This window comes from Lepus europaeus, chromosome 4 (genome assembly GCF_033115175.1).
Source record: "Lepus europaeus isolate LE1 chromosome 4, mLepTim1.pri, whole genome shotgun sequence".
In the NCBI taxonomy this organism is placed as follows: Eukaryota; Metazoa; Chordata; class Mammalia; order Lagomorpha; family Leporidae; genus Lepus; species Lepus europaeus.
In genome coordinates, this window is record NC_084830.1 from 75692458 (window position 1) to 75717341 (window position 24884).

Consider the following 24884-nt stretch of genomic DNA (forward strand, 5'->3'; position numbering starts at 1 on the left):
CTATTTCACTGTGTTTTTATGAGGAAATTTTGTGCTCTAGTGGGATTTGCAGCTCTGAAGAGTCTTCTAGGTCTTAAAAAATATTCCTCAAAAATGTCAAGAATGTGCTAAATTTGCAAAATTTGATTCTCTGCCACTACCAAGCCCACAAAATCATCCTTAACTTTATAAATATTATGTAATAAAATTTTCTAACAATTCCTACTCAGTTTGTTGAGCAATTTGCATATTCTTAAAACATCATTTCATCCCACTAAGACAAAAGCAAAAGCTAATAAGAAATTGTCAACTCTGTTAACTTATATCAAATATTTAATGGATGCATAGCAGCGTATTATCTGTTATTTCAAGGTTAGGGGTAAAAATAAAAACAATGATCAAGCACAGAACATCTATTATTTGGAAATACAACCTTGTGTGTTATTGAAGGACTTTAGAATGTATCTTCCATGTGGGAAGCCTCTGCTTTATAACAGCTAGACTTCCTGTCTGTGCGGTTACTGTTGGTCTTATTTATGCATTATCATTAGTCTTATTTGTGTACCAATTCCAAGGACAGAGACTCCAGCTGTCTTGTTTACTGCCAAATCTTCCGTATGTAGAAAACTACCTGGTACTCCATAGGTATTCAAATATTTGTGAATGAGAATCCAGTGGAAAGATTTCTGGATAATGAATTGCTAAGTCATCTCATGGGTTCTGACTGGTACCAAGCACAGTCTGTACCGCCCACACACTGCCCTGTGACTCAAGTTCAGTTTCCAAGAAAGAAAGGACACAGGGTAGCCACAAGATAAGGAAGAGGCATGGACAACCACTGTCAGTTTAGGACAGCTGGTTTGGGAGCAAGAGCAAGAAGTTGCAATTAAGAGTAGGCTATTTTCAGCCGGGCCATGGCTCACTTGGTTAATCCCATATGGGTGCCAGGTTCTAGTCCCGCTTGCTCCTCTTCCACTCCAGCTCTCTGCTGTGGTCCGGGAAGGCAGTGGAGGATGGCCCAAGTGCTTGGGCCCTGCACCCACATGGGAGACCAGGAGGAAGCACCTGGCTCCTGGCTTTGGATCAGCGCAGTGCCGGCTGTGGCGGCCATTTGGGGAGTGAACCAACCGAAGGAAGACCTTTCTCTCTGTCTCTCTCTCTCACTGTCAAAAACAAACAAACAAACAAACAAACAAACAACAACAAAAAAAAAACAGAGTAGCTATTTTCACAAAGATGAGTGAGGAAAGGCTTCTCCCTCCTCCCCCTCCTCCTCCACCGGAGTGTCTTCACAGGGGCAGGTAAGTCTGGCATCTTCTGTGCTTCTCCTATCCTCGCCAGACTTCCTTCACTCTCGCTTGTGATGGTTGCCAGTCGTGCCTCCACTTTGCCACTGAGTCAGGGCAGCAACCAGAAACGGAATAAAAGGAGGCCTCGTGGTCTTTGTGGGAGCAATGGGGCTGCAAAGGTGGTCTGGTAGCAGTGATTGGAGCAGGCCAATATTCACATGTCTTACATGTTTGTGAACTGAAATGTCTTCGCGGGCTCAGCATTGACACTGCTTGGAATGCCCACACCCCACACAGGAGTGCCTTGTTCAAGTCCCAGCTCCCCCACTTCTGATTCGTGTTCCCGTTAACGCACACCATGAGATGCAGCACATGCTGGCCCAAGACTTGGAGCCCTGCCACCTAGGATGGGAGACGCTGATCGAGTTCCGGGCTCCTGGCTTCAGCCTGGCCCAGTCCCCGCTGTTGTATGCATGTGGGAAGTAAACCGGCAGATGGAAGAGATTTCTCTCTCAAATAAATAAATAAATGTTTTTCCTTTGCTTTGAAGCCCCTTTCCCATTAATGGTGTTATTAGAGGCAGGAACAATGGGGATGTCAATGATTTAATTAACTTTAAAAGCTGCCAGACATTGATACATCATCTCCTCCATACTATCTTGGCTCCTTTGCTAAGTCCTCAATCTTCCAAGGGTGGTAGATCCAAGAGAGGCTCCAGGCAGACCCATTCCACAAGATCATCTCTCCTCTCACCACAGAAGTGTTGTGACTGGCTGCCGGCCTGTCAGCTTCTCTAATTTTTATGTCCCCACTGGCAGCAACAGGAAAGCTCTGCCTCCCAGGAGACAACATGATGCAGCTTCTAGACTGTCTGCGTGTCTCTCTCCACCCCCACCCCCTCAGCCATGTCTATCTCTGCTGAGACATGTCTTTTTCTCCTCTGCCGCATTTGCCCTCTTGTGGGCACATAAGAATCATGAGAGGAGCAGGCATTGTGATACGGCAGGTTAAGCTGCTACTTTCACATCCACATGCCATACCGGAGTGCCTGGATTTGAGTCCCTGCTCCACTTTCAGACCAGCTGCCTGCTAATGCACACTCGGCAAGTCAGCAGATGATGGCTCAAGGATTTGCATCTTTGCCTTCATGAGCAAGACCTGGATTGAGTTTTGGGTTCCTGGTTTCATCCTGACCGAATCATGGCTTTGTGGGTATTTTGGGAGTGACCCAGTGGATAGAAAATTCTCTCTCTCTCTCTTTCTCCTTTCTCTCCATCTCAAATAAAAAATAAGATAACTTTTTAAAATAATCATTTGAGGTGATACTCCCCCAGACTCTTACATTTGTTGTCCCGATCTCTCAGTGGTTTCTACCATCTTGTGACTCTCCTGGAGTATTGGCCCCAAGAAAAACAGGTTTCAGCAGCCAAAAGTCTGGCTCCCTGATGTTGCTTTCTCTCTTTCTTGCATGTTTTAACCTAAAACTTAGTAGCACCTAAAAAAACAAGCATTTATAATTTCAGTTTCACTAGGTCAGTAATTCAGGTGCAACTTAGCTAGATGCCTTTGGCTCAGAGTCTCTCACAAGGCTACAGTCAAGGTGCCAGCTGAGCCCCAGCTGTGAGGATGTATGGCTTGAGTTGGAGAGGATGTGTTTCCAGCTCACTCACAAGACTGTTGCGGGGCTTTAGGTTCTCTCTGGCTGTTAGCCAAAAGCATCAGTTCCTTGCCACATGGGCCTTTCCGTGGGGTGCACCTGGCTTCTCTCAGAGCAGGTGAGAGAGAAAACAAGAGAGAAAGATCATGATGGAAACATGGTCCCTTTCCAACCTAGTCTTGGAAGCATTATCCCATCACCTTTGCTCTATTGTATCCATTAGAATTGAGTCAGTAGATCGTGCCCTCAGTCCTAGGATAGACCACACAGGGTATGAACAGCAAGAGGCAGGAATCATAGGGGACCACGTTAGAGACTGCCTACTACAACTTCGTAGGATTTCCCCAATAGCCACCACTGTACTACATGTATGTGTATCCTTACTTAAATCTGAACTGGAATGAACTTGATCAGCTCTTTTGATATCCTGGCCAAATAGCAAATTGCATAGGGACTACATGCACATAGTTACAGGTCAGACAACCTTGGAGTGGAATGCCGACCTGCCAATTCCTAGCTGTGTGAACTTGGTGGCAAGTCATTTAATCTCTCTGAGACTCAGAAAATTACAGTGGTAGAGGTGGGTGTTTGGCATAGCAGTTAAGATGCCACTTAGGTTGTCTACATCCTGTGTGGGAGTGCCTGGGTTAACTTCCAAGCTCCACTATGAACTTCAGCTTCCTACTGTGCACCCTGGAAAACAACAGGTGATGGCTCAAATGGTTGGGTTCCTGCCACACAGATGGGAGGCCCAGATTGGGTTCTAGGCTCCTAGATTTTGCCTGTCCTACCTCTGGCTTTTGCAGGCAACTGGAGAGTCAAATAGCAGATGGAAGGTATCTCTCTCTCTCATTCTTGCTAAGTTGTTCTCTTTTCCTTTCAAATAAATGAAAATATGTCATAAAACATTTAATGAGAGTAAAAATAGTTATTGAGTTATTGGGAGGATTGACTGATTAACATATGCAAAAAAATTAAGTGTTTGCATGTAAGTACTTCATAAAATTGACTTGATACTGTTAGTATCTGCAATTTGGTATTTTTAAATAATCAACATAAAGAGAAGAATTAGAAAATCAGCAGGGTTCAACAACACAACCAACCAGCTGAATCTATCAGACACTCATAGATCACCCAACAACAGCAGAATATATACTCTCCAAATACCTATGAAACATATACTAATGTATACCAGATGCTGGACCCAAAAACGGACCTCAAAAATGTAAAATGATTGCAATCAAACAGAGTGTGCTGTCTAATCACAATGAAATCAAACTAAAAATCGATAGCAGAAACATGAAAGAAAATCCCCAAACATCTGGAAAATGAGTACATATCTACATTATCTGTGGGTCAAAGACAAAATCTCAAAAGGAGATCAAAATTTACATGGAATTAAATGAAAATGAAAATATGACATGTCAAAATTTGTTGAGCATAATTAAAACAATGCTGAGAGGGGCATTTATAGCACTAAATACATGAATCGAAAAAAAAAAAAAACAGTAATGTAAGCTCTTCCTTCACAGACCTAAAAAAAAGAAATTAAAGTCAGCAAGCAGAAGGAAGGAAATAATACAAATAAGAACAGAAATTATTGAAACTTAAAATAGAAACCCATTAGAGAAAAATCAATGAAACAAAGACCTAATTCTTTAAAAGGATAAATTGACAAAGCTCCAGCAAAAGAAATATATATATATGAATATATATGAATATACTATGCAAATCACCAGTATCAGGAAGAAATGGGAAATGTCACTTCAGACTGAAGAAAGTGAAAGGATAATCTGGGGACACTATGAACACCTCTACTTGTATACATTCAACAACTTGGACAGAATGAACCAATTAATGGAAATACGCAAACTACTACGACTCACTTACTAGGAAGTACAGTTTGAATATACCTATAATTATTATGGCTATTGAACCCATGACATTAAAATCCCTCCCCCCCTCCTCCCGCCAGGGAAATCTCAAGGCTCAGAAGGTTTCACTAGAGACTTTTACCAAATGTTTAAGGAAGAATTAGTACCATTTCTACTCTATCTCTTTAAGAAAATAGAAGAGGAAATACTTCCAATTGGTTTTATGAAACCTATGGGACATATACGATGACAAAACGAGACAGAAACAACACAAAAAACTACAGACCACTATCCTTTGTGAAAATAGATGCAGAAATCCTTAAAATATTAGCAGATAGAATTTGGCAAGCTATGAAGAGAATTGTATTTTATGACTAAATGAAGCTTATGATGCTACTTCAAAAATTTTTTGCGGAAAATTATTTTGGTGTAAAACAATTGAAATCCATGCACAGGTGTTTCATGAACACACTTTCAGGGGCCTTTTGAAGGCCCCTCAGGTTTCAGTGATGCAGCCCCCGTTCAGTACTCAGAAGTTGATCAGTGCAATCCACCACAAAACGAGCTAAATTGAGCCTGTGATTATAGAGTGGATTGAAATTATGATTTCGCAAAAATTTTAAAAAGTGAAAGGGAAGGAAAGGAGAGGGGGCTGGCGCTGTGGCTCACTTGGTTAATCCTCCGCCTGTGGTGCCAGCATCCCATATGGGCACCGGGTTCTAGTCCTGGTTGCTCCTCTTTCAGTCCAGCTCTCTGCTGTGGCCCAGGAAGGCAGTGGAGGATGGCCCAGGTACTTGGTCCCTGCACCCGCATGGGAGACCAGGAGAAGTACCTGGCTCCTGGCTTCAGATCGGCATAGCTCTGGCTGTGACAGCCATTTGGGGGGTGAACCAACGGAAGGAAGACCTTTCTCTCTGACTTTCTCTCTCTCACTGTTTAACTCTATCTATCAAATAAATTAAAAAAAAAAAAAGGAAAGGAGAGAGAGAGGGATGGGGGAGTGAGGAAAATATGGTTATTATCTTAGAATTATAAATCATGTGAACATATCAATTGATGCAGAGAAACTATTGGACAAAAATTCAACATCAATTCATGATTAAAAACTCTTAGGAAAATAGGAATAGAGGGGAACTTCCTTAACTTCATAAAGGGCATTTATAAAATCTACAGCAAACATTACAATAAACAGTACAAGCTGAATTCTTTCTCCCTAAAATCAGAAACAGGACAAGAATGTCCACTCTCAACTGTCCTAATTAACATAGTGCTGGAAGTTCTAGCCAGTGCAGCCATGCCGAAAGAAAGAAAGATATAGATTGGAAAAGAATAAATTAAATCATCCCTACTTGCATATACCATGATTGTCTACATAGAAGATCACAAGAATTATATAGAAAAATTCTGTAGAACTAGTGAATGAGTTCAGTAAGGTCACAGAATACAAGACAAATAAGCAAAATCAAGTGTGCTTCTATAAAATAGCAAGGAACACATGAACGCTGAAAACCCAATGAACATGCAGTTATTCAAAAAAGTGAAATACTTAGATACAAATATAGCAAACATGTAGAGCACTCACATGCTAAATATCACAAAATGCCGTTGAAAGATAACAAAGAAAATCTAAATAAGTAGAGAGACATACCATTTACGTGGATTAGAAGATGACCCTATATAGTAGAGACACAGACTCTCCCCAAATTGATATAGAGTTAACATAATTCCTATCAAATTTCCACCAAGACTTTTTTGTAGAGTAGATTAGGTTATCCTAAAATTTATATAGAAAAGTAAAATAACTAGAACTAAAACTACTTTGAAAAAAAATAAAGAGGGAAGAATTATTCTACCTAATTTCAAGATATATTATACACCTATAATAATCAAGAATGTATGGTATTGGTCAAAGGATAGGCATTTATAGATGGAACAGAATCTAAAACCCAGAAATAGATCCACAAAAATATTCCCAGCTGATTTTTGACAGTGATACAAAGGCAATTAGTGGAGAAAAAAACCAGCCTTTTCTACAAATCATTCTGGAACAATTAGACAGCATTAAAGGGGAAAAAAAAGAGCCTCAACCTAAGTCCACATGCTAAAACAAAATTAACTGAAAACAGATCAGGAACTTTCATGTGAAATGTAAAATTGGGAAGGGAAAATCATAGGAGAAAATCTAAAGTGGGCAGAGTTCTTAAATTTGTCTACAAAACTGCTCCATAAAAGGAAATGTTGACAAATTGTACATTATCAAACCTAATCAAAATTTAAAACTTTTGCCTGTGAAAGAGGATGAAAGACAAGCTACAGTCTGAGAAAATATATGCAAACTACATATCTGATAAAGGACTATTATTTGAAACATATAAACTCAAAACTCAGTAGTAAAAAAAGCAAGCAATGCAATTAGAAAGTTGCAAAAGACATGAAGAGACATTTCACCAAAAAGTATAAACACGGATGATAAATATGCACAAGCAAAAAGATGCTGTTAGAGAAATTCAAATTAAAGTCACAATGAACTACCATACACCTGTCAGAATATCTGAAATTTAAACATATGTATGTAGTCACCAAATGCCAAAGAGGAAGCAGGAAACTGGATCACTCAGCCATTGTGAATAAAAATGTAAAATAGTAATACTACTCTTGAAAATAGTTGCCAGTTTCTTTTAAAATTAGACATTACCATATGACCCAACAATTGCACTCTTTGGTATTTATCCCAGAGAAATTAAAGCTTATGTTCACTCAGAAACCTGTACATGAGAATTTATAGCAGCTCTATTTATGACATCTCAAAACTGGAAACAACCCAGATAACTGTCAACAGACAAGTAGTTAAACAAATTGTAGGCTATCCATATCATGATAAATTACTCAACAATAAAAAGAACAAACTATTGTTACACAATAACCAGGATGACTCCAGAAAGTTATGCTAAATGAGAAAGTCAATCCCAAAATTCCATTTATGTATTGTTCTTGAAATTACAAATTATAGAAATAAAAGATTGGTGGTGGCTGGGATTGAGCAAGAAGTGGAAGAGGGAAGAAGGTGGATGTAGCAACATGAGGTATCCAGTGATGAAGGGAGTGGTTTGTATCTTGACTACCAATACCATCTCCTTGACTGCCATATCACACTATAGTTTTTCAAGATGTTACCATTGGGATAGAGTAGGTATGCTGTATGTGCTATCTCTCATTATTTCCTTTTTTTTTTTAAAGATTTATTTATTATGGAGTTACAGACAGCGAGAGGGAGAGACAGAGAGAGAGGTCTTCCATCTGCTAGTTCACTCCCCAATTGGCCACGATGGCCAGAACTGGGCCAATCCAAAGCCAGGAGCCAGGAGCTTCTTCCAGGCCTCCCACATGGTTGCAGGGATCCAAGCACTTGGGCCATCTTCCACTGCTTTCCCAGGCCACAGCAGAGAGCTGGATTGGAAGTGGAGCAGCCAGGACTTAAATCTACACCGATATGAGATACCAGCACTGCAGGTGGAGGCTTAACCTGACTACACCACAGTACGGACCCCTCATTATTTCTTATAATTATAAATACATCTATATTTATCACAATATATAAATTTTTATTAGAAAAGTAATAGCCAGGCTCCATATTCCTCATTTCCATCTCTTTTGGGACCAGGCACTATCGTTTGCCTAGAGAGACAGAGGCAATGCAACACTTGCCCACTCCCTCTTGCTGGACAGCCTACATCAAATGACCCTGACTCTCTGCCACAGACCAGAAGTTTCAAGCTATGGCTCTGGCTCCCTATATCCATCTCTTCTTTAGCCACTGTGACTGTCCCATATCTGTCTCCACCCTAACAAAGTAGATGGATCTCTGATGTTTATTTTGGAAACACAAAACTTAGAAAACATAGGATCAAACAAGACTTCAATGACTGGTGAGATGGCCTTGAAGATTTTGTGGTTTTAAAAATTGCTTAAATAAGTTCACTATCTCAACAGATTAACAGCTGTGAACTGGTACACATTTTTAAATGCAATACAGACCATAAAACTTGAGGCTTTAGTCTTTTAAATTGATAATCATTTAATTATTTTGGAAAAATGTAGCATCGTCACTTTTCTAATTTCAATACTTTCTACCTTTCTCTTTCCTAATATTCAAATATCACAAATTTCTTGTCTTGAAAGCAAAATGAAGGAAATAAATGGGGATATGCTTAGATTGTAAAATCTTTCTCTTGTTAAAATTTTACTTATACTAGGTTAGCGGAACTATTACCAAGCTATTAAATGGGAGTGCATTGAGAGAGGAGGGAAGGAACACAGATATGGTAAACTTATTACTGAGATGTGAATTAAAGACACCAAAATGGAACTTTAAGAAATCTGCATTTTGGTGATAAAGTTCTTTTATTTTTTATTATTTTTTAAATATTTATTTATTTATTTGAAAGGCAGAGAGTTATAGAGAGGCAGAGAGAGAGAGAGAGAGAGAGAGGTCTTCCATCCACCGGTTCACTCTCCAAATCGCAATCGCTGCAACTGCTGGAGCTGGGCTGACGTGAAGCCAGGATCCTGGAGCTGCTTCTGAGTCACTCATGTGGGTGTAGAGGCCCAAGGACTTGGGCCATCTTCTACTGCTCTTCCAGGCCATAGCAGAGAGCTGGATCAGAAGAACAGCCAGAACTCAAACTGGCACCCATATGGGATGCCGGCACTGAAGCCGGCGGCTTTACCCACTGCACCAGAGCACCAGCCCCAAAGTTCTTTTTAATTTATCATAGGCAAGAGGGATGATACAGACATTAATTCATCAAAGAAAGAAAACCAGAATAGAAACATAAGGAGGGGCTGGCACTGTGGCGCAGCGGGTTAAAGCCCCAGCCTGCAGTGCCAGCATCCCATGTGGGTGCTGGTTTGAGTCCTAGCTGCTCCTCTTCCAATCCAGCTCTCTGCTATGGCCTGGGAGAGCAGCAGAAGGTGGTCCAAGTCCTTGGGCCCCTGCATCCTGGTGGGAGAGCCGGAAGAAGCTCCTGGCTCCTGGCTTTGGATCAGATCAGCTCTGACCATTGCGGTCATTTAGGGAATGAACCAGCAGAATGGAAGGCCTCTCTTACTCTCTGGCTCTACCTCTCACTGTAACTCTTTCACATACATCCATAAAAACATAAGGAAAAGGAAGCAAAGATAAAATAAACACTGGAAGGTTTTCTTTCTATAAAAGGCAAGGAGATACTATTTACAGAAGAGAAATAGACATATCTGAGGGTGGACAGAGGGCAGGGAACAAAGAAAATAGATAGCAAGAAGACACTGATAAAGAGGAACACTCACAAACCTTAAAAGTAATGGCCTTGATGAGTCTCAGGTGATTGCTGACGTCATAAATAAGAGTGCCAATTGTTAAATCAACAACAGGAGTCACTGGGTACATGCTCCCCACGTAGTATCTCTGTCCTTAATGTGTTTTACTATGAAACTTGAAAACAACACTACTAGTCGAACAATACCCTATACCTTGTGCAGTTGTGTGAGTGCAGCCTGTTGAAATCCTTGCTTAGTATATACTAAGTTGATCTTCAGTATATGAAGGTAATTGAAAATGAAACTCGATGAAGGGCAGGATGGGAGAGGGAGTGGGAGAGGGGAGGGCCGTAGGAGGGAGGGAGGTGGGGAGGAAGCCATAACAATACAAAAGTTGCACTTTGTAAATTCACATTTATTAAATTAAAAAAATATATTAAGGCCAGCGCCGTGGCTTAACAGGCTAATCCTCCGCCTTGCGGCGCCGGCACACCAGGTTCTAGTTCCGGTCGGGGCACCAGATTCTATCCCGGTTGCCCCTCTTCCAGGCCAGCTCTCTGCTGTGGCCCAGGAAGGCAGTGGAGGATGGCCCAAGTGGTTGGGCCCTGCACCCTCATGGGAGACCGGGAGAGGCACCTGGCTCCTGGCTTCGGATCAGCAAGATGCGCGGGCCGCAGCGGCCATTGGAGGGTGAACCAACGGCAAAAGGAAGACCTTTCTCTCTGTCTCTCTCTCTCACTATCCACTCTGCCTGTCAAAAAAATAAAAAATAAATTAAAAAAAATTTTAAAAAGTAATGGCCTTGATAATTAAATTTAAAAATAAAGAAAACTACTAAGTTAAAAACACAGTTTAGAAGTTTTGGCAGTTCCTCAAAGAGTTAAACACAGTGTTAACCTAAAAATTCTTCTCTGATGTATTTTCCGAAAAAAAAATTGAAAACTTAGAACTGCACAGAAATTTGTTCATGAATGTTCATAGCAGCATTATTCATAGTAACCAAAAAGTATCCATTATCTGGTGAGTAGTATATTCAAACAATATTCTGCCATAAAAGGAAATTAAGTGGAAAGTGAAAACAATATAGATGAACCTTAAGAGCATTAAGCTAAGTTATATAAAGCAGATACCATTCCATTCTTATTAAATGACTAGGAAACATCTATAGAAATAGGAAGTATAAAAGTGGCTTCTAAGGAATACGAGGAGAAAGAAATTAAGGTTTACCTCTAATAGGTATAATATATCTTTTGGGGGTGATGGAGACATTCTGGGATTAAGTGATGATACTTGTACAACATTGAAAATATACCAGTGATGTTTACTCTTTAAAAGAGTGAGTTTTTGTTATATGAATTATCTCAGTAAAAACTGAATGAAATGCTGATACAAACTACAACATAGATGAACTTTGAAGACATTATGTTAAGTGAAAGATGTGTTCACAAAACCATATACTGCATGATTCCATCTGTGTGCATTGTCTAAAATAGGTGAACTTATAGACAGAAAGTAAATAGATGAGTGGTTGTCTGTGGATGAGGAAGACAAGAGAGCTATGGGGTTGGTGGCTACAGGGTAAGGTTATTTTTTTAGATGAAAATACTATAAAATTACATAGTGGTAATGGCTATAAGTACTCTAAAAACCACTGAATTGTAGACTAAAATGATGGGTTATAAGGAGTGTGAATTATATTCTAATAAAGCTGGCAATTAAAAATTAAGGATAAATAGTATCCTCCTAGAAGATCTATATATTAAATCAGTCTAACACTTTCTTGTTGATCATGGTATTTTCAGCATTCTTCTTGTATTATAGATTTCATGGCTTCCATACTCAAGGCATGTACATTCTATTTGATGATATTTATTTATGTCCAGGAAACAACATAAAAGAGTGTGTCTTTGGGGGCTACATCATAAGATTGTGGTCCCTGAAGGAATTAAGGAATCAGAATCAGTGAAGATTAAAGAAGACAATTTGGTAAAGGAGCTTTGTGGGGGAGATGAGACTCAAGTGAGGCCTTGACTAAGAAGCAGGAATTTGATCAAGGACATAAGAGAGTGTTCCAAGAAAGGGAAGTGACTCATGTTGAGAGGGAACATCGTATGAGTATGTGATTGTAGATTAGTGAGACAACAGCCCATCATCTGCATGAGTAGACTCCAACACAGTGTGAGACTGAAAAATTATAGTAAACCCTGGAGCCAAGCAAAGCTTGGCTCAATAAAGTAAAATAAGAAAATACTGGTTAGTAATGAAAGCACATGTTGTCATCAGAGAAGTTGAAGATGAAAGGCAGTAATAAGTGGATGAAAAGAAGTAGGAAGGGCTGGAGTTAGGGCAACAACTAGAAGTTTCTAGGAACATGACTATACATGGACAAAAAAGGTGGGTGTAAAGGAAAGGAAATGCAAAGTCAAAAAGGTTTGAAGGAAAAAAATTCATTTGTCCATTCTACCAACTGCTTTTTGGGCATTCCTTTCTGGTGATGGCAACATGCTAGGTCCTGTAGCGCTGTGAGTTCTGTACTGTCATGCACAAGACATTGCCTCCTTTCTCAATGCGTTTACAGTTCCTCTGGCAAGATGAGATGCAGTTACAGAAAGTGGCACCAAGAAAGAAAGTCTTTAGCAACTGGTGATTGGCTTGATATGGGAATGAAATGGCAACACGGGTGAAAGGTGACAAAATGCTGAAAAGGGGGATAGTGTCATTGAAGATGGAGGAACAGCAGTGGAGGGTTTGATGTTATCATTAGTCTGGCAGAAATAATCCAAACTATACTAAGGAGAGGAAATGGTTTTTTCAATAAGTCATGACTAAGTACTTACCCTGCATCAGACCCGACATTGTTGGGGCACAGCAGAGATGGGGCAGAGGGGAAGATGAGAGGAAACCACCAGTAACTGCTCTCAGGTGATCTCTTACGGACCAAAAGAATGAAATGAGGGCAGGCATGTAGCCTAGTGAAGATGCTGGTTAAGATACCTGCCTCCCACATCAGAGTGCCTGGGTTTGATTCCTGGCTTTAGCTCTGACACCAGCTTCCTGATAAAGCAGATCTTGGAAGGCAGTGGCTATGGCTCAAGTAATTGGGTTCCTCCCACCCATGCAGGAGACCCAGATTGTGTTCCAGGCTCCCAGCTTCAACCTGGCCCAGCACCAGCCATCGTGGCTGTTTGGGGAATGAACTGTGGATGAGAACATTTACTCTGATGTGCACGCTCTCCCTCTTCCCATCTCTCTTTCCCTCCTTCCCTCTCTCTTGCCTTCTCTTTCCTTCTCAAATAAGAAAAAAAAAATTGGTACATTCTTTGTTGAGAAGTAAAAAAGACTGAGCAAGCAGCCAAAATGAATGAATACCTGACTCACAGCCCTAACTTGGACAGCAGACAACCAGGCATAAATTCCAATACCCATAATGAACTTGTTTCTAAGTCCATTTCTTGTCTATATTATATAATCTGATAAGAAGAGACAGGAAAAGGGGAGGAAGATTCTAGTAGTTCACCATGGAGGTCCTGGTACAAATTCAGGAGGAGTAACACAGATATACACGGTGGCCAAGTAATTGTCAGTGGCAGCCTATTTTCCCATCTTGCTAATTTTTTTTTTTTTAGTGGGAAGGCCAATTTAATTCCTTGCTGCCAGTGCAGATGGATTAGCATTTGCTTCATTTTTCAGAATCACCTCCAATTGAATGAGGGAATTGGGGCGTTGTTCACTTCTGAGACTTTGAAACTGTCAATCTCCCAAATTGGGTTTCTCAAGCCACAGCTGCTGCTTGCTGGCCCAGAGTAAAGTGTAGCACTTAATTTTTGCCTCAGATCATTCCACATTGCAAGGCAGATTTGACCACAGTTCTTATTCATTCAATAGCTAGAAAGGAACTCAGGGAAATGCTTATTTTATTTTCAAGGGACGAAGACATTTCCAAGCTTAAGAGCAAAGAAGGAAGACATAAAGGGAATTTTTGATTGATAGTTCTGGCTACATAAAAATATTTTAATGGATTATTTAATGATGAAGGAAACTCTTCATGACACACTGCTCTATCAAAACAAAATAAAACATTGCACAGATTTTATCATTTCAATTTTGCGAAATTTGTATCTGGAAGCCAGATGTACATGAAAAATACCCCAAGTACTGAAATAGAATAGAACTGTAGGTTATTTTATTTTCTTCTTTATGTATTGTGAATTTTCCAAATTTTTTTATATTAAGCAGGATCCAGAATGATTAAATTTTTAAGATAAATTTAACCCAGGTAAAACTGAATCCAGCTCACTGGCAACTGGAGATATTTGAGTCAAATTCCTACAGGTATTTGAGAATCCAGCAGCCCAATTCCATTTTGCTCAGTGGCAGACCAAAGACAAAGCAAGGGTTTGTGAGACGATTGGGACTAAACCTGTCTGAAGAGAAAAGTTCTCCAGGTTTTGAAAACATACAATATACAGATGGGTCTCACTTGACCTTGCAACATAAAGGCACAAAAAAGAAAAGAAAAACTAAAACTTCCTTAGTCCCCCAGGTGAACCAAGATATCCCTTGCTGATTAAGTAATGTGAAAACTCACCCTTTGCACCCAGCCTGATTGTCCTGGCAAACGTTCTGTGTTGCATGTTCACACCCATTGACACTTGGCACCACCGTGATGACTAACGCTCGTGCCAAAATCTGGCATGTGATTCAGATGTACGGTGTAGATGATTCAAACACCTCAACTAGAATTAGGAGACCTTCAGGGAAGAGAGTTACTTTCCAGGCAGAGTAAGTAGCAATATTTGAAGACCATGGAGGGTTGTATGTATAAGACAGAGCTCTAAGGAAGACTTGGAGCAATGATAATAGGAGGAGTCCTCCAGTTGGCAAGACTTTCCAGAACGAAGAGCCTTCTCCCAAGACCCAAGAGATTCCAGGGAATGCTCCATCTGGATAATCATCTCCTTCACTCTCATTGTGTTTTGCTGTTTGTTAAAGGTAAAAATGTAATATGCTCGCATAGACCTTAAAAGGTAGTTGTGTAACTCAAAAGAAGAGCACTGAAATCGCATGTATAAAATGTGCCCAAATAAACAGGTCACTGAGAGAGCTACAAAACCAGAGCAAGTATCTAACGAGTTCAGCTGAGTAAGCAAGTATGCCTTTGTTCTCAATTACCTGATGGAAAACAGCTCATCATATGAAAATGATCCACATTTTAAAATTATCTGATTTTGTTTACTACCCTCTGAGTAATTATAATATTTTTGTTTTTTCTATTACTCATTTTAGGACCCTTAGTTCCCCATATGTCTCCATCCTTCTCACTCTCCCAAACTTCTCTTTAATACTCCACATTCTCCAGCCTGACTCTTTCTCCTATTTTATGCAGTTCATAATGTCTTCTATAGGGCAGGGTCTGTATTAATATTTATTTACTTTCAGCCCAATGAAATTGAAGCTAGGGGCAGTTGGTGGGCCTACCACATTCAGATCCTGGTTAGGACACCTGCATCCCACGTCAGATTACCTCAGTTTCACTCCCAGCTCCAGTGCCTGACTCTAAATCCCTACCAATGCATACCCTGAGAGGCAGCAGTAATGGCTTAAGTAATCGAATTCCTGCCACCCACGTGGGAGACCTGGGTTTCGTTCATAGCTTTAGTGGCAGTCCAGCCCAAGCCACAATTGTGGGCAGGTGGGGAATGAACCAGCATGTAGAAACACTCGCTTGTTCTCACTACGCTCCTCTCAAATAATTTTCTTTAATCTAAAAACTTGAAATCCATTATATATGTGGTACTCCACTATCCAATAATTGAGAAAGTTCTTTCCAAAATATACACTGGGAGTCCTCACGTAGCCCAGAAGCACTAGATTATAAAATGACCGTATATGTTAAAGCAGTACAAAGCAATCACAATAATCAATGAAATTGTTCTGTGATCTTTATAAATTTTTGCCAAAACATTAAAAACTCTCTTCCTCTATGATAAATCTATAGGAATATAATTTTTAAAATAGTAAAACTAATATTCCATATGCTTTAATTTGAATCATGAGAAATATTGAGAATGAAACTATTTATTTGTTAAAAAAATATACCTTATCAAATGTACTTTGGGTTGCGCTTGCTTTATTCCTTCTGTATAACTTACAATGTGAAATGAGCATCATTTATAAAAATTTGTCTTGGCAAATCATCCTACTCCTTTCTTGGTTGGACCAGCTTCTAATATTTTGTCTTTCATATTTTCAACGTCGTAAAATATGTCAGAGTTCCTTTAACGTGAAGCGTTGCCTGTGTCACCCACACTGGCACATCCTCACCCCTGCCACCACAATTACTTTCTTCATCCATGTAGGGAGGCTGAGCTGGCTTCACACCTACAGCTCAAGGGTGGCAGTGTTAACACTCCCAGTTAGCTATTTGCTCTAAATTCCATTTACATGTGACTCAGATGCCACCTCCAGCATTACCATTTTTCATTTCTTTGCTGAATTTTTACTTTAGTTGACCAATTCCCTCTTTCCATCATCCATTTTGGTAAGATACTATGAAGGTTTTTCACTGAGACATAAGGAGGTAACACAGTTACACACTTTGCTGTCTGTGTAAATTGAATAACAAATGCACAGTAATTCTGAAGGAAGTCATAGATCTTCATGCACATCTGTTATTTACAGAGTGATGTGCACAATGAAGATCCAGTAACTGAAATTTGTGTATATCAGAGCTGTACAATGCCAGGACACCTGTTCTTCCTTACGTAGCAGATCGTAGTAATGCCACAAAGTTTGTCCTGGCTTCTTATGAGTAAATACATCATCATTTTTTAGGCTTTCTCAGTATAAAAACTCCAGAAATATAAAGCTTAGGGCAACACAAAACATCCCAAATACAACTCTTATTGATAAATATAAATTAATAGATGATATTTTTCAGTCTTTACCTTCTCTGTTAGATAGACACTTTGGTTGGTTCTGAGTATGAATTAAGTATAAAATAACAGAATTTATAAAATTTGCATATCGTCGTCAATTCTTCATCCTTTACTCACAGAGCCTCTTGGCAATGTTGCTATTAAACTACTTCATTGGCCGTTTTGTACTTAACATCTTAGACTGCAGCATCCACTGGCCTTATAAATTAAGTTCTCTTTTCTTTATTTCTCTAAAAACGATCCCCTGCTCCAACTAATTCTCTAGGTATTAAATTTTAAATGCTTCCTTTATGTCAAGATGCACCCACCTCGGTGCTGCGGTAATGGTGATTTGCCCCTTCTTTGGGCTTCTGCTATAACATAGCTGATTCTCCCAGTGTCTTTCACTGCACGTGTAGTTATTATCTTTGGATCCTCTGCAATAGTGCCAGAAGAAAAAGAAAAATACTAATAGATAAATGTTTGAAAGCTACTTTCTTTGAAATTCAGCACATCCTCAAAAACATGACCACCACATCCCAGAACTACAAGAAAGTAACATCCAACCAAATAAATATAAAAAGAGTAAAGTTGGGGGAAATGCTTCTGCCCAATTTGACATACCACATTTTGTAAGGGCAAAATAAAATTGATCTTGAATGTTAATCAAATTTTATCTGATAAATTTTGGTATACAGAATGTAAATATTTGAAGGGAAGCCAGACGGGCAGAGTAGACAGTGAGAGAGAGAGAGAGAGAGAGAGACAGAGAGAAAGGTCTTCTTTAGCCATTGGTTCACCCTCCAATGGCCAGCACACCGCTCTGATCCGAAGTCAGGAGCCAGGTGCTTCTCCTGGTCTCCCTGGGGTGCAGGGCCCAAGGACTTGGGCCATCCTCCACTGCACTCCTGGGCCACAGCAGAGAGCTGGCCTGGAAGAGGGGCAACCGGGACAGAATCCGGCACCCCGACTGGGACTAGAACCCGGTGTGCTGGCGCCGCAAGGCGGAGGATTAGCCTGTTGAGCTGCGACGCCAGCTGCCAAAGTAGCCTTGGAGAATGGTGTATACCAACTCGATTTATTATTTTTCTTTCTTAATTAACTTCAGGAACGCTCTAATCTAGCACCAGACATATCATCTGCCTGGAAGAATGCTCAGAACTTTAATGTCTTTTCATTTAAAATCAATTGTGATGCGGCATTTTAAAAATGATGTGAGATGAGTGCAGTTCCTAGGGACTGCCACACTGAGGCGTGTGATGCATTGCTTTGTGAATGGCCTTCAGCTCAAGGACTACTTAAGTCTTCCACATAAGCAACCACAGTAGACATGAAATTAAACCCTTGAAGTCCAGACGCAACTGGATTTGTAGGCATTTCCTTTCCTGTGCACATGGGTTGTGTGTATTTGGTTGCTAAAAAGAGTTCTACGTTAGAAGAAAAGCACAACCCTGTATTCTTTATACTATCACAGGTTAGAATAATAGGAAATAAAGACACATTGTCATGGCTTTTCTAGAAACCCCCACCTAAACCATAAAAGAGAAATGATCCGTGTCCTATTATTCAAGGCATTCAAGCAAGGTCTCTCAGTCATCCTGTTCGGTATTTAACAGTCATCACATCGTGATCATTTTTGCTTTGTCTGGCCGGATGGAGAATAGCTGCAATTCTTAGAAAGTTATAAAAATTACAAACATGGCATGTGCAATACAATGACACTCTGCTTGTTTATCAGAGGAAGAACACGCTCTGGCAAGTCTTGGGAATTAAATCCACTCCAGAATAGAATGCTAAGGAACAGCTTCCCTGAATAATATATTATTTAGAAATAAAGACTTTTAAAGATAATGTTAAGGGCCTCAAAATATAAGAAAAACAAAAATTGTCAAGATAAAAGGAAATGTGATAAGCCCAAAGCAACAAGATTTTATTTTTTGGCAAAACTCTTAATGATTAAGACAGCAGATAATTTTTAGTACAAATATAGATTTTCAAAACAATAAATTTAATCAAACAATAAGATTAATTTACCATGCAGAATCCACACCCAATAGTTAGTGAATGTATATTCTTTTTAAGCACAATTGTGCACAAAAATTCACTATATATATTCTAACTACAATGCCATTTTTAGAAGTAATTTATTTTTAAAATAACTCCTCACACTCACACATTTAGAGATAAAACATTTATAAATAACTCATGGTTTAATCAAGGAAAATTTTCAACTTAGAATTGAAGGGTAACAAACCTCATCTATGTCAGAACAGAGAATGCTACCAAAGCAATACTGAAGGGGAACTCATGGTTTTGAATAAATAAATTAGAAAAGATGGCCGGTGCCGCGGCTCACTAGGCTAATCCTCCGCCTTGCGGCGCCGGCACACCGGGTTCTAGGCCCGGTCGGGGCACCAATCCTGTCCCGGTTGCCTCTCTTCCAGGCCAGCTCTCTGCTGTGGCCAGGGAGTGCAGTGGAGGATGGCCCAAGTGCTTGGGCCCTGCACCCCATGGGAGACCAGGATAAGCACCTGGCTCCCGCCATCGGATCAGCGCAGTGCGCCGGCCGCAGTGCGCCTACCGTGGCGGCCATTGGAGGGTGAACCAACGGCAAAAGGAAGACCTTTCTCTCTGTCTCTCTCTCACTGTCCACTCTGCCTGTCAAAAATTAAAAAAAAAAAAAAAAAAAGAGTTAGGTCTTCAAGAAGTTATAAAACAAGAAAAAGATCAAAAGAAGCAAATTATAAAAAGCAAAAACCAGGGAAATAAGCAAAGCTATATCTCTCCTGTGGTATCTTTCCTTTGTGTTTAGCTGATTTCTGCTCTAAGCCAAACTGGTTTTAGAGCTGAATGCTACCATATAGGGGACAAATAATTCAAATATACTAGGAAATATTCCCCAAATCACAACTGAGTAATAACCCTATTACCAAAAGCATACAAGGACAAGATAAGAAAGGAAATTATAGGCCTATCTCACCTAGGAATGTAGATGTAAATATTAGCTACCTGAATCCAGCCAATAAATTAAGACCACGTCATAACCAAACAGGATTATCCCAGGTATACAAAGACAATTTAGCAAAAGAAAAATATTTATTTATCATAAGAACCAAATGATTATGTCAATACACAAATAAAACATTTTGTTAAAATTCAAAATCATTAATGACAAAAACAGCAACCAAAGTATAAAACAGGATATCAGTGTAGTCAACCTTGATTTCAAAATTAAGATTAAATAAATCTTTTTTTAACTTTTATTTAATGAATATAAATTTCCAATGTACAGCTTATGGGTTACAATGGCTTTTTCCCCCCATAACTTCCCTCCCACCCACAACCCTCCCCACTCCCGCTCCCTCTCCCTTTCCATTCACATCAAGATTCATTTTCAATTCTCTTTATATACAGAAGATCAATTTAGTATATATTAAGTAAAGATTTCAACAGTTTGCACCCACACCAAAACACAAAGTGTAAAATACTGTTTGAGTACTAGTTATAGCATTAAATCACAATATACAGCACATTAAGGACAGAGATCCTACATGAGGAGTAAGTGCACAGTGACTCCTGTTGTTGACTTAACAAATTGACACTCTTGTTTATGGCATCAGTAATCACCCTAGGCTCTTGTCATGAGTTGCCAAGGCTATGGAGGCCTTTTGAGTTCGCCGACTCCGATCTTACTTAGACAAGGTCATAGTCAAAGTGGAAGTTCTCTCCTCACTTCAGAGAAAGGTACCTCCTTCTATGATGACCTGTTCTTTCCACTGGGATCTCATTCGCAGAGATCTTTCATTTAGGTTTTGTTTTTTTGTTTGTTTGTTGTTGTTGTTTTGGGTTTTTTGTTTGTTTTTTGTTTTTGCCAGAGTGTCTTGGCTTTCCATGCCTAAAATACTCTCATGGGCTCTTCAGCCAGATCCGCATGCCTGAAGGGCTGATTCTGAGGCTAGAGTGCTATTTAGGACATCTGCCATTAAATGGGTCTGCTATGTGTCCCGATTCCCATGTTGGGTCGTTCTCTCCCTTTTTGATTCTATCAGTTAGTATTAGCAGACACTAGTCTTGTTTATGTGATCCCTTTGACTCTTAGACCTATCATTATGATCAATTGTGAACAGAAATTGATCACTTGGACTAGTGAGATGGCATTGGTACCAGCCACCTTGAGGGATTGAATTGGAATCCCCTGGCACGTTTCTAACTCTACCGTTTGGGGCAAGTCCGATTGAGCATGTCCCAAACTGTACATCTCTTCCCTCTCTTATTCCCACTCTTATATTTAACAGTGATTACTTTTCAGTCAAGTTTCAACACTTAATAATAACTGTGTATTGATTACAGTATTCAACCAAAAGTATTAAGTAGAACAAACAAAAAAAATACTAAGAGGGATAACGTATTAAGTTGTTCATCAACAGTCAGGGCAAGGGCTGATCAAGTCACTGTTTCTCATAGTGTCCATTTCACTTCAACAGGTTTTCTTTTTGGTGCTCAGTTAGTTGTCACCGATCAGGGAGAACATATGATATTTGTCCCTTTGGGACTGGCTTATTTCACTCAGCATGATGTTTTCCAGATTCCTCCATTTTGTTGCTAATGACCAGATTTCATTGTTTTTTACTGCTGTATAGTATTCTATAGAGTACATGTCCCATAGTTTCTTTATCCAGTCTACTGTTGATGGGCATTTGGGTTGGTTCCAGGTCTTAGCTATTGTGAATTGAGCTGTAATAAACATTGAGGTGCATACCGCTTTTTTGTTTGCCAAATTAATTTCCTTTGGGTAAATTCCAAGGAGTGGGATGGCTGGGTTGTATGGTAGGTTTATATTCAGATTTCTGAGGAATCTCCAGACTGACTTCCATAGTAGCTTAACCAGTTTGCATTCCCACCAACAGTGGGTTAGTGTCCCTTTTTCCCCACATCCTTGCCAGCATCTGTTGTTGGTAGATTTCTGAATGTGAGCCATTCTAACTGGGGTGAGGTAAAACCTCATTGTGGTTTTGATTTGCATTTCTCTGATTGCTAGTGATCTTGAACATTTTTTCATGTGTCTGTTGGCCATTTGGATTTCCTCTTTTGAAAAATGTCTGTTGAGGTCCTTGGCCCATCTCGTAAGTGGGTTGTCACTGAAAGGAAAAAAACAGACTCCAGATTGACACATTATGGTCTCATTTGCATAAAATTTCAAAGTATATTGTGTACTTTCATAAATGCATAAAATGGTACTCCAAATAGTTCATGGAAAATGAAATTAAAAGAGAAGTTTATTTTGCTGCAATTTTTTTAAAAATTCATGCATAGTTTTCTCCAATACACAATGTTCATGGGCTCTTTGAAAATACCTCCTATGAATGGATTAAAATAATTTACCTTTTAATTCCATTTTTTATCAGCTTCATGAAGTGACCCCATACAAGCATACACAGGAATGATAATGTCAAGTTTAGAATAACGATTACCTTGGGTGGGGGCAGATTGGGTCAGGGAGTGCTAAAAAGGGGTTTGACTTTTATCTATAATGTCTCAATGATATTTTGAAATATTTGATATCACAGCAAAGTGTATTGGTGGGTTCATAAGTATAATATTCTCCCATGTATTTTATCTATTTGCTTAAAATATATTAAATTTTTTAAAAAGAAGTTAGTCCCAAAAAACTAATAGGTCAAAGAAGATATAAAAAAAAAAAATTTCAGCTGGCGCCATGGCTTAACAGGCTAATCCTCCGCCTTGCGGCGCCGGCACACGGGGTTCTAGTCCCCGTCGGGGCGCCGGATTCTATCCCGGTTGCCCCTCTTCCAGGCCAGCTCTCTGCTATGGCCCGGGAAGGCAGTGGAGGATGGCCCAAGTGCTTGGGCCCTGCACCCCATGGGAGACCAGGAGAAGCACCTGGCTCCTGGCTTCAGATCAGCGAGATGCGCCAGCCACAGCAGCCATTGGAGGGTGAACCAACAGCAAAAAGGAAAACCTTTCTCTCTGTCTGTCTGTCTCTCTCACTATCCACTCTGCCTGTCAAAAAAAAAAAAAAGTTTTTCAAAATATCTTGAGATAGATGACAATGAAAACATAATATATCAAAACCTTTGTGATACAGCAAAAGCAGTCCCAATAGGGGAGTATCTAGCAATAAATTATAAAGAAAGGTCTAAAAGAGTATAACATACCTCAGGGGCCTCAAAAAAGAATACACTAAGCCCAAAGTTAGCAGAAGAAAGATTATAATAAAGATCAGAACTGAAATAAGTAGAGGACAGAAAAATCATGAGAACAAATATCAATGAAACCAAGGAGGTTCTTTGAAAAAAAATTAACAAACCCTTAGCCTAAGAAAAAGAGAAGACTCAAAAAAATAAAACCAGAAATGAAAGTAGAAACATTACAACAGATTTTTTTTTCAATTAGCTCTTATTTATTTATTTATTTTACATTTATTACGCCATGAATTCATAAGGAATGGGTTCCAGCAGCCCAGGCTCCTTTCCATTGGTTCTGACAAAGTGGGCTTCTCTGGGTGGAGCAGGCTGACGCTTTAGTTGAACCCAGGTCTCTTCTCTTTGGCTTCCTTCTTTTTCTGACCATTTTCCTTCACACGTTTCAAGAAGCTATCTCAGCTCTTAGAGTGCTTAATGTGTTCAATACGCACATTTATTCTCTTGGCAAGAATCTTGCCCTTCACTTGTTTGTTTACAACAATGCCAACAGCATGCTGGGTAACGTTGTAGACTCTTCCAGTTTTTCCATGGTAACATTTATGGGGCATTCCTTTTTGAACAGTACCCATTCCCTTGATGTCCACAATGTCACCTTTCTTGTAAATGCGCATGTATGTGGCCAAAGGAACAACTCCATGTTTTCTGAAAGGCCTTGAGAACATGTACCGGGTACCTCACCTCTTTCCCTTTGTGTTCGTCATCTTGGCGAATTACTGGAAGATGGCAGCTCCGGCTGAAAGGCACAACAGATTTTTAGAAAAAAAAAAAATGATCATGAGGCTATTCTAAACAAGTACATTCCAACTATTTAGGATAACCTCCAGGAAACGGATAAATCCCTAGAAAAGTATAGCCTATCAAAATGGAATCAAGAAGAAATAGAATGCTTGAGTGAAGAAAGAGATTGAAGCAGTCATTTAGAATTTTCCAACAAAGAAAGCCCTAGGACCAGATGGCTGAATTGTACCATCATTCAAAGAATTATCAATACTTCAGCTCTTCAAAAATAAAACTAGAGGGAATACTTCCCAAAAAATTTTACAAGGCCAGCATCACCTTGACACCTAAGCCAGACAGAGCATCATAAGGAAAGAAAACTACAAGCCTGTATCTCTGATGAACATTGAAGTAAAAATCCTCCACAAAACAGTAGCAAATTGGGACTAGCATTGTGGTGCAGCAGGTTAAGCTGCTGCCAGCAGTGCCAGCATCCCATATGGGCGCTGGTTTAAGTCCCAGCTGCTCTCTGCTTCCTAAACAGCTCCCTGCTAATGTGCCTGGGAAAGCAATGGAGGATGGCCCAACTAGCTCCTGGCTTTGGCCTGGCCATCTGGGGAGTGAACCACTACGTGAAAGATCTCTCTCTGTCTCTCTCTGTCTTTCTGTCTCTCTCTCTCTGTGTGTGTGTGTGTGTGTAAAACTGCCTTTCAAATAAATAAATAAATCTTAAAAAGAAAACCAGCAAATTGAATTTAGCACATCAAAAAGATTATGTATCATTTCCAAGGGGGATTTATCCCTGGAATGCAAGATGTTTTACCATATGCAAATCCATCAATGAGATATATCATAGTAACAGACTGAAAGATTACAACCGTCTCAATGCACAAAAAGCTTTGACAAAGTTCAGTGTCTTTTCTTGATAAAAC

General features: G+C 39.7%; 1 protein-coding gene and 1 pseudogene across 1 annotated transcript in view; one reads left to right on the forward strand and one right to left on the reverse strand.

Moving 5' to 3' along the window:
* Positions 1–24884, forward strand: part of CPA6 (carboxypeptidase A6) — a 359484-nt gene that overhangs the window by 269219 nt on the left and 65381 nt on the right. The gene's annotated exons all lie outside the window — the stretch shown is intronic.
* Positions 23455–23939, reverse strand: LOC133758393 (large ribosomal subunit protein eL21-like; annotated as a pseudogene).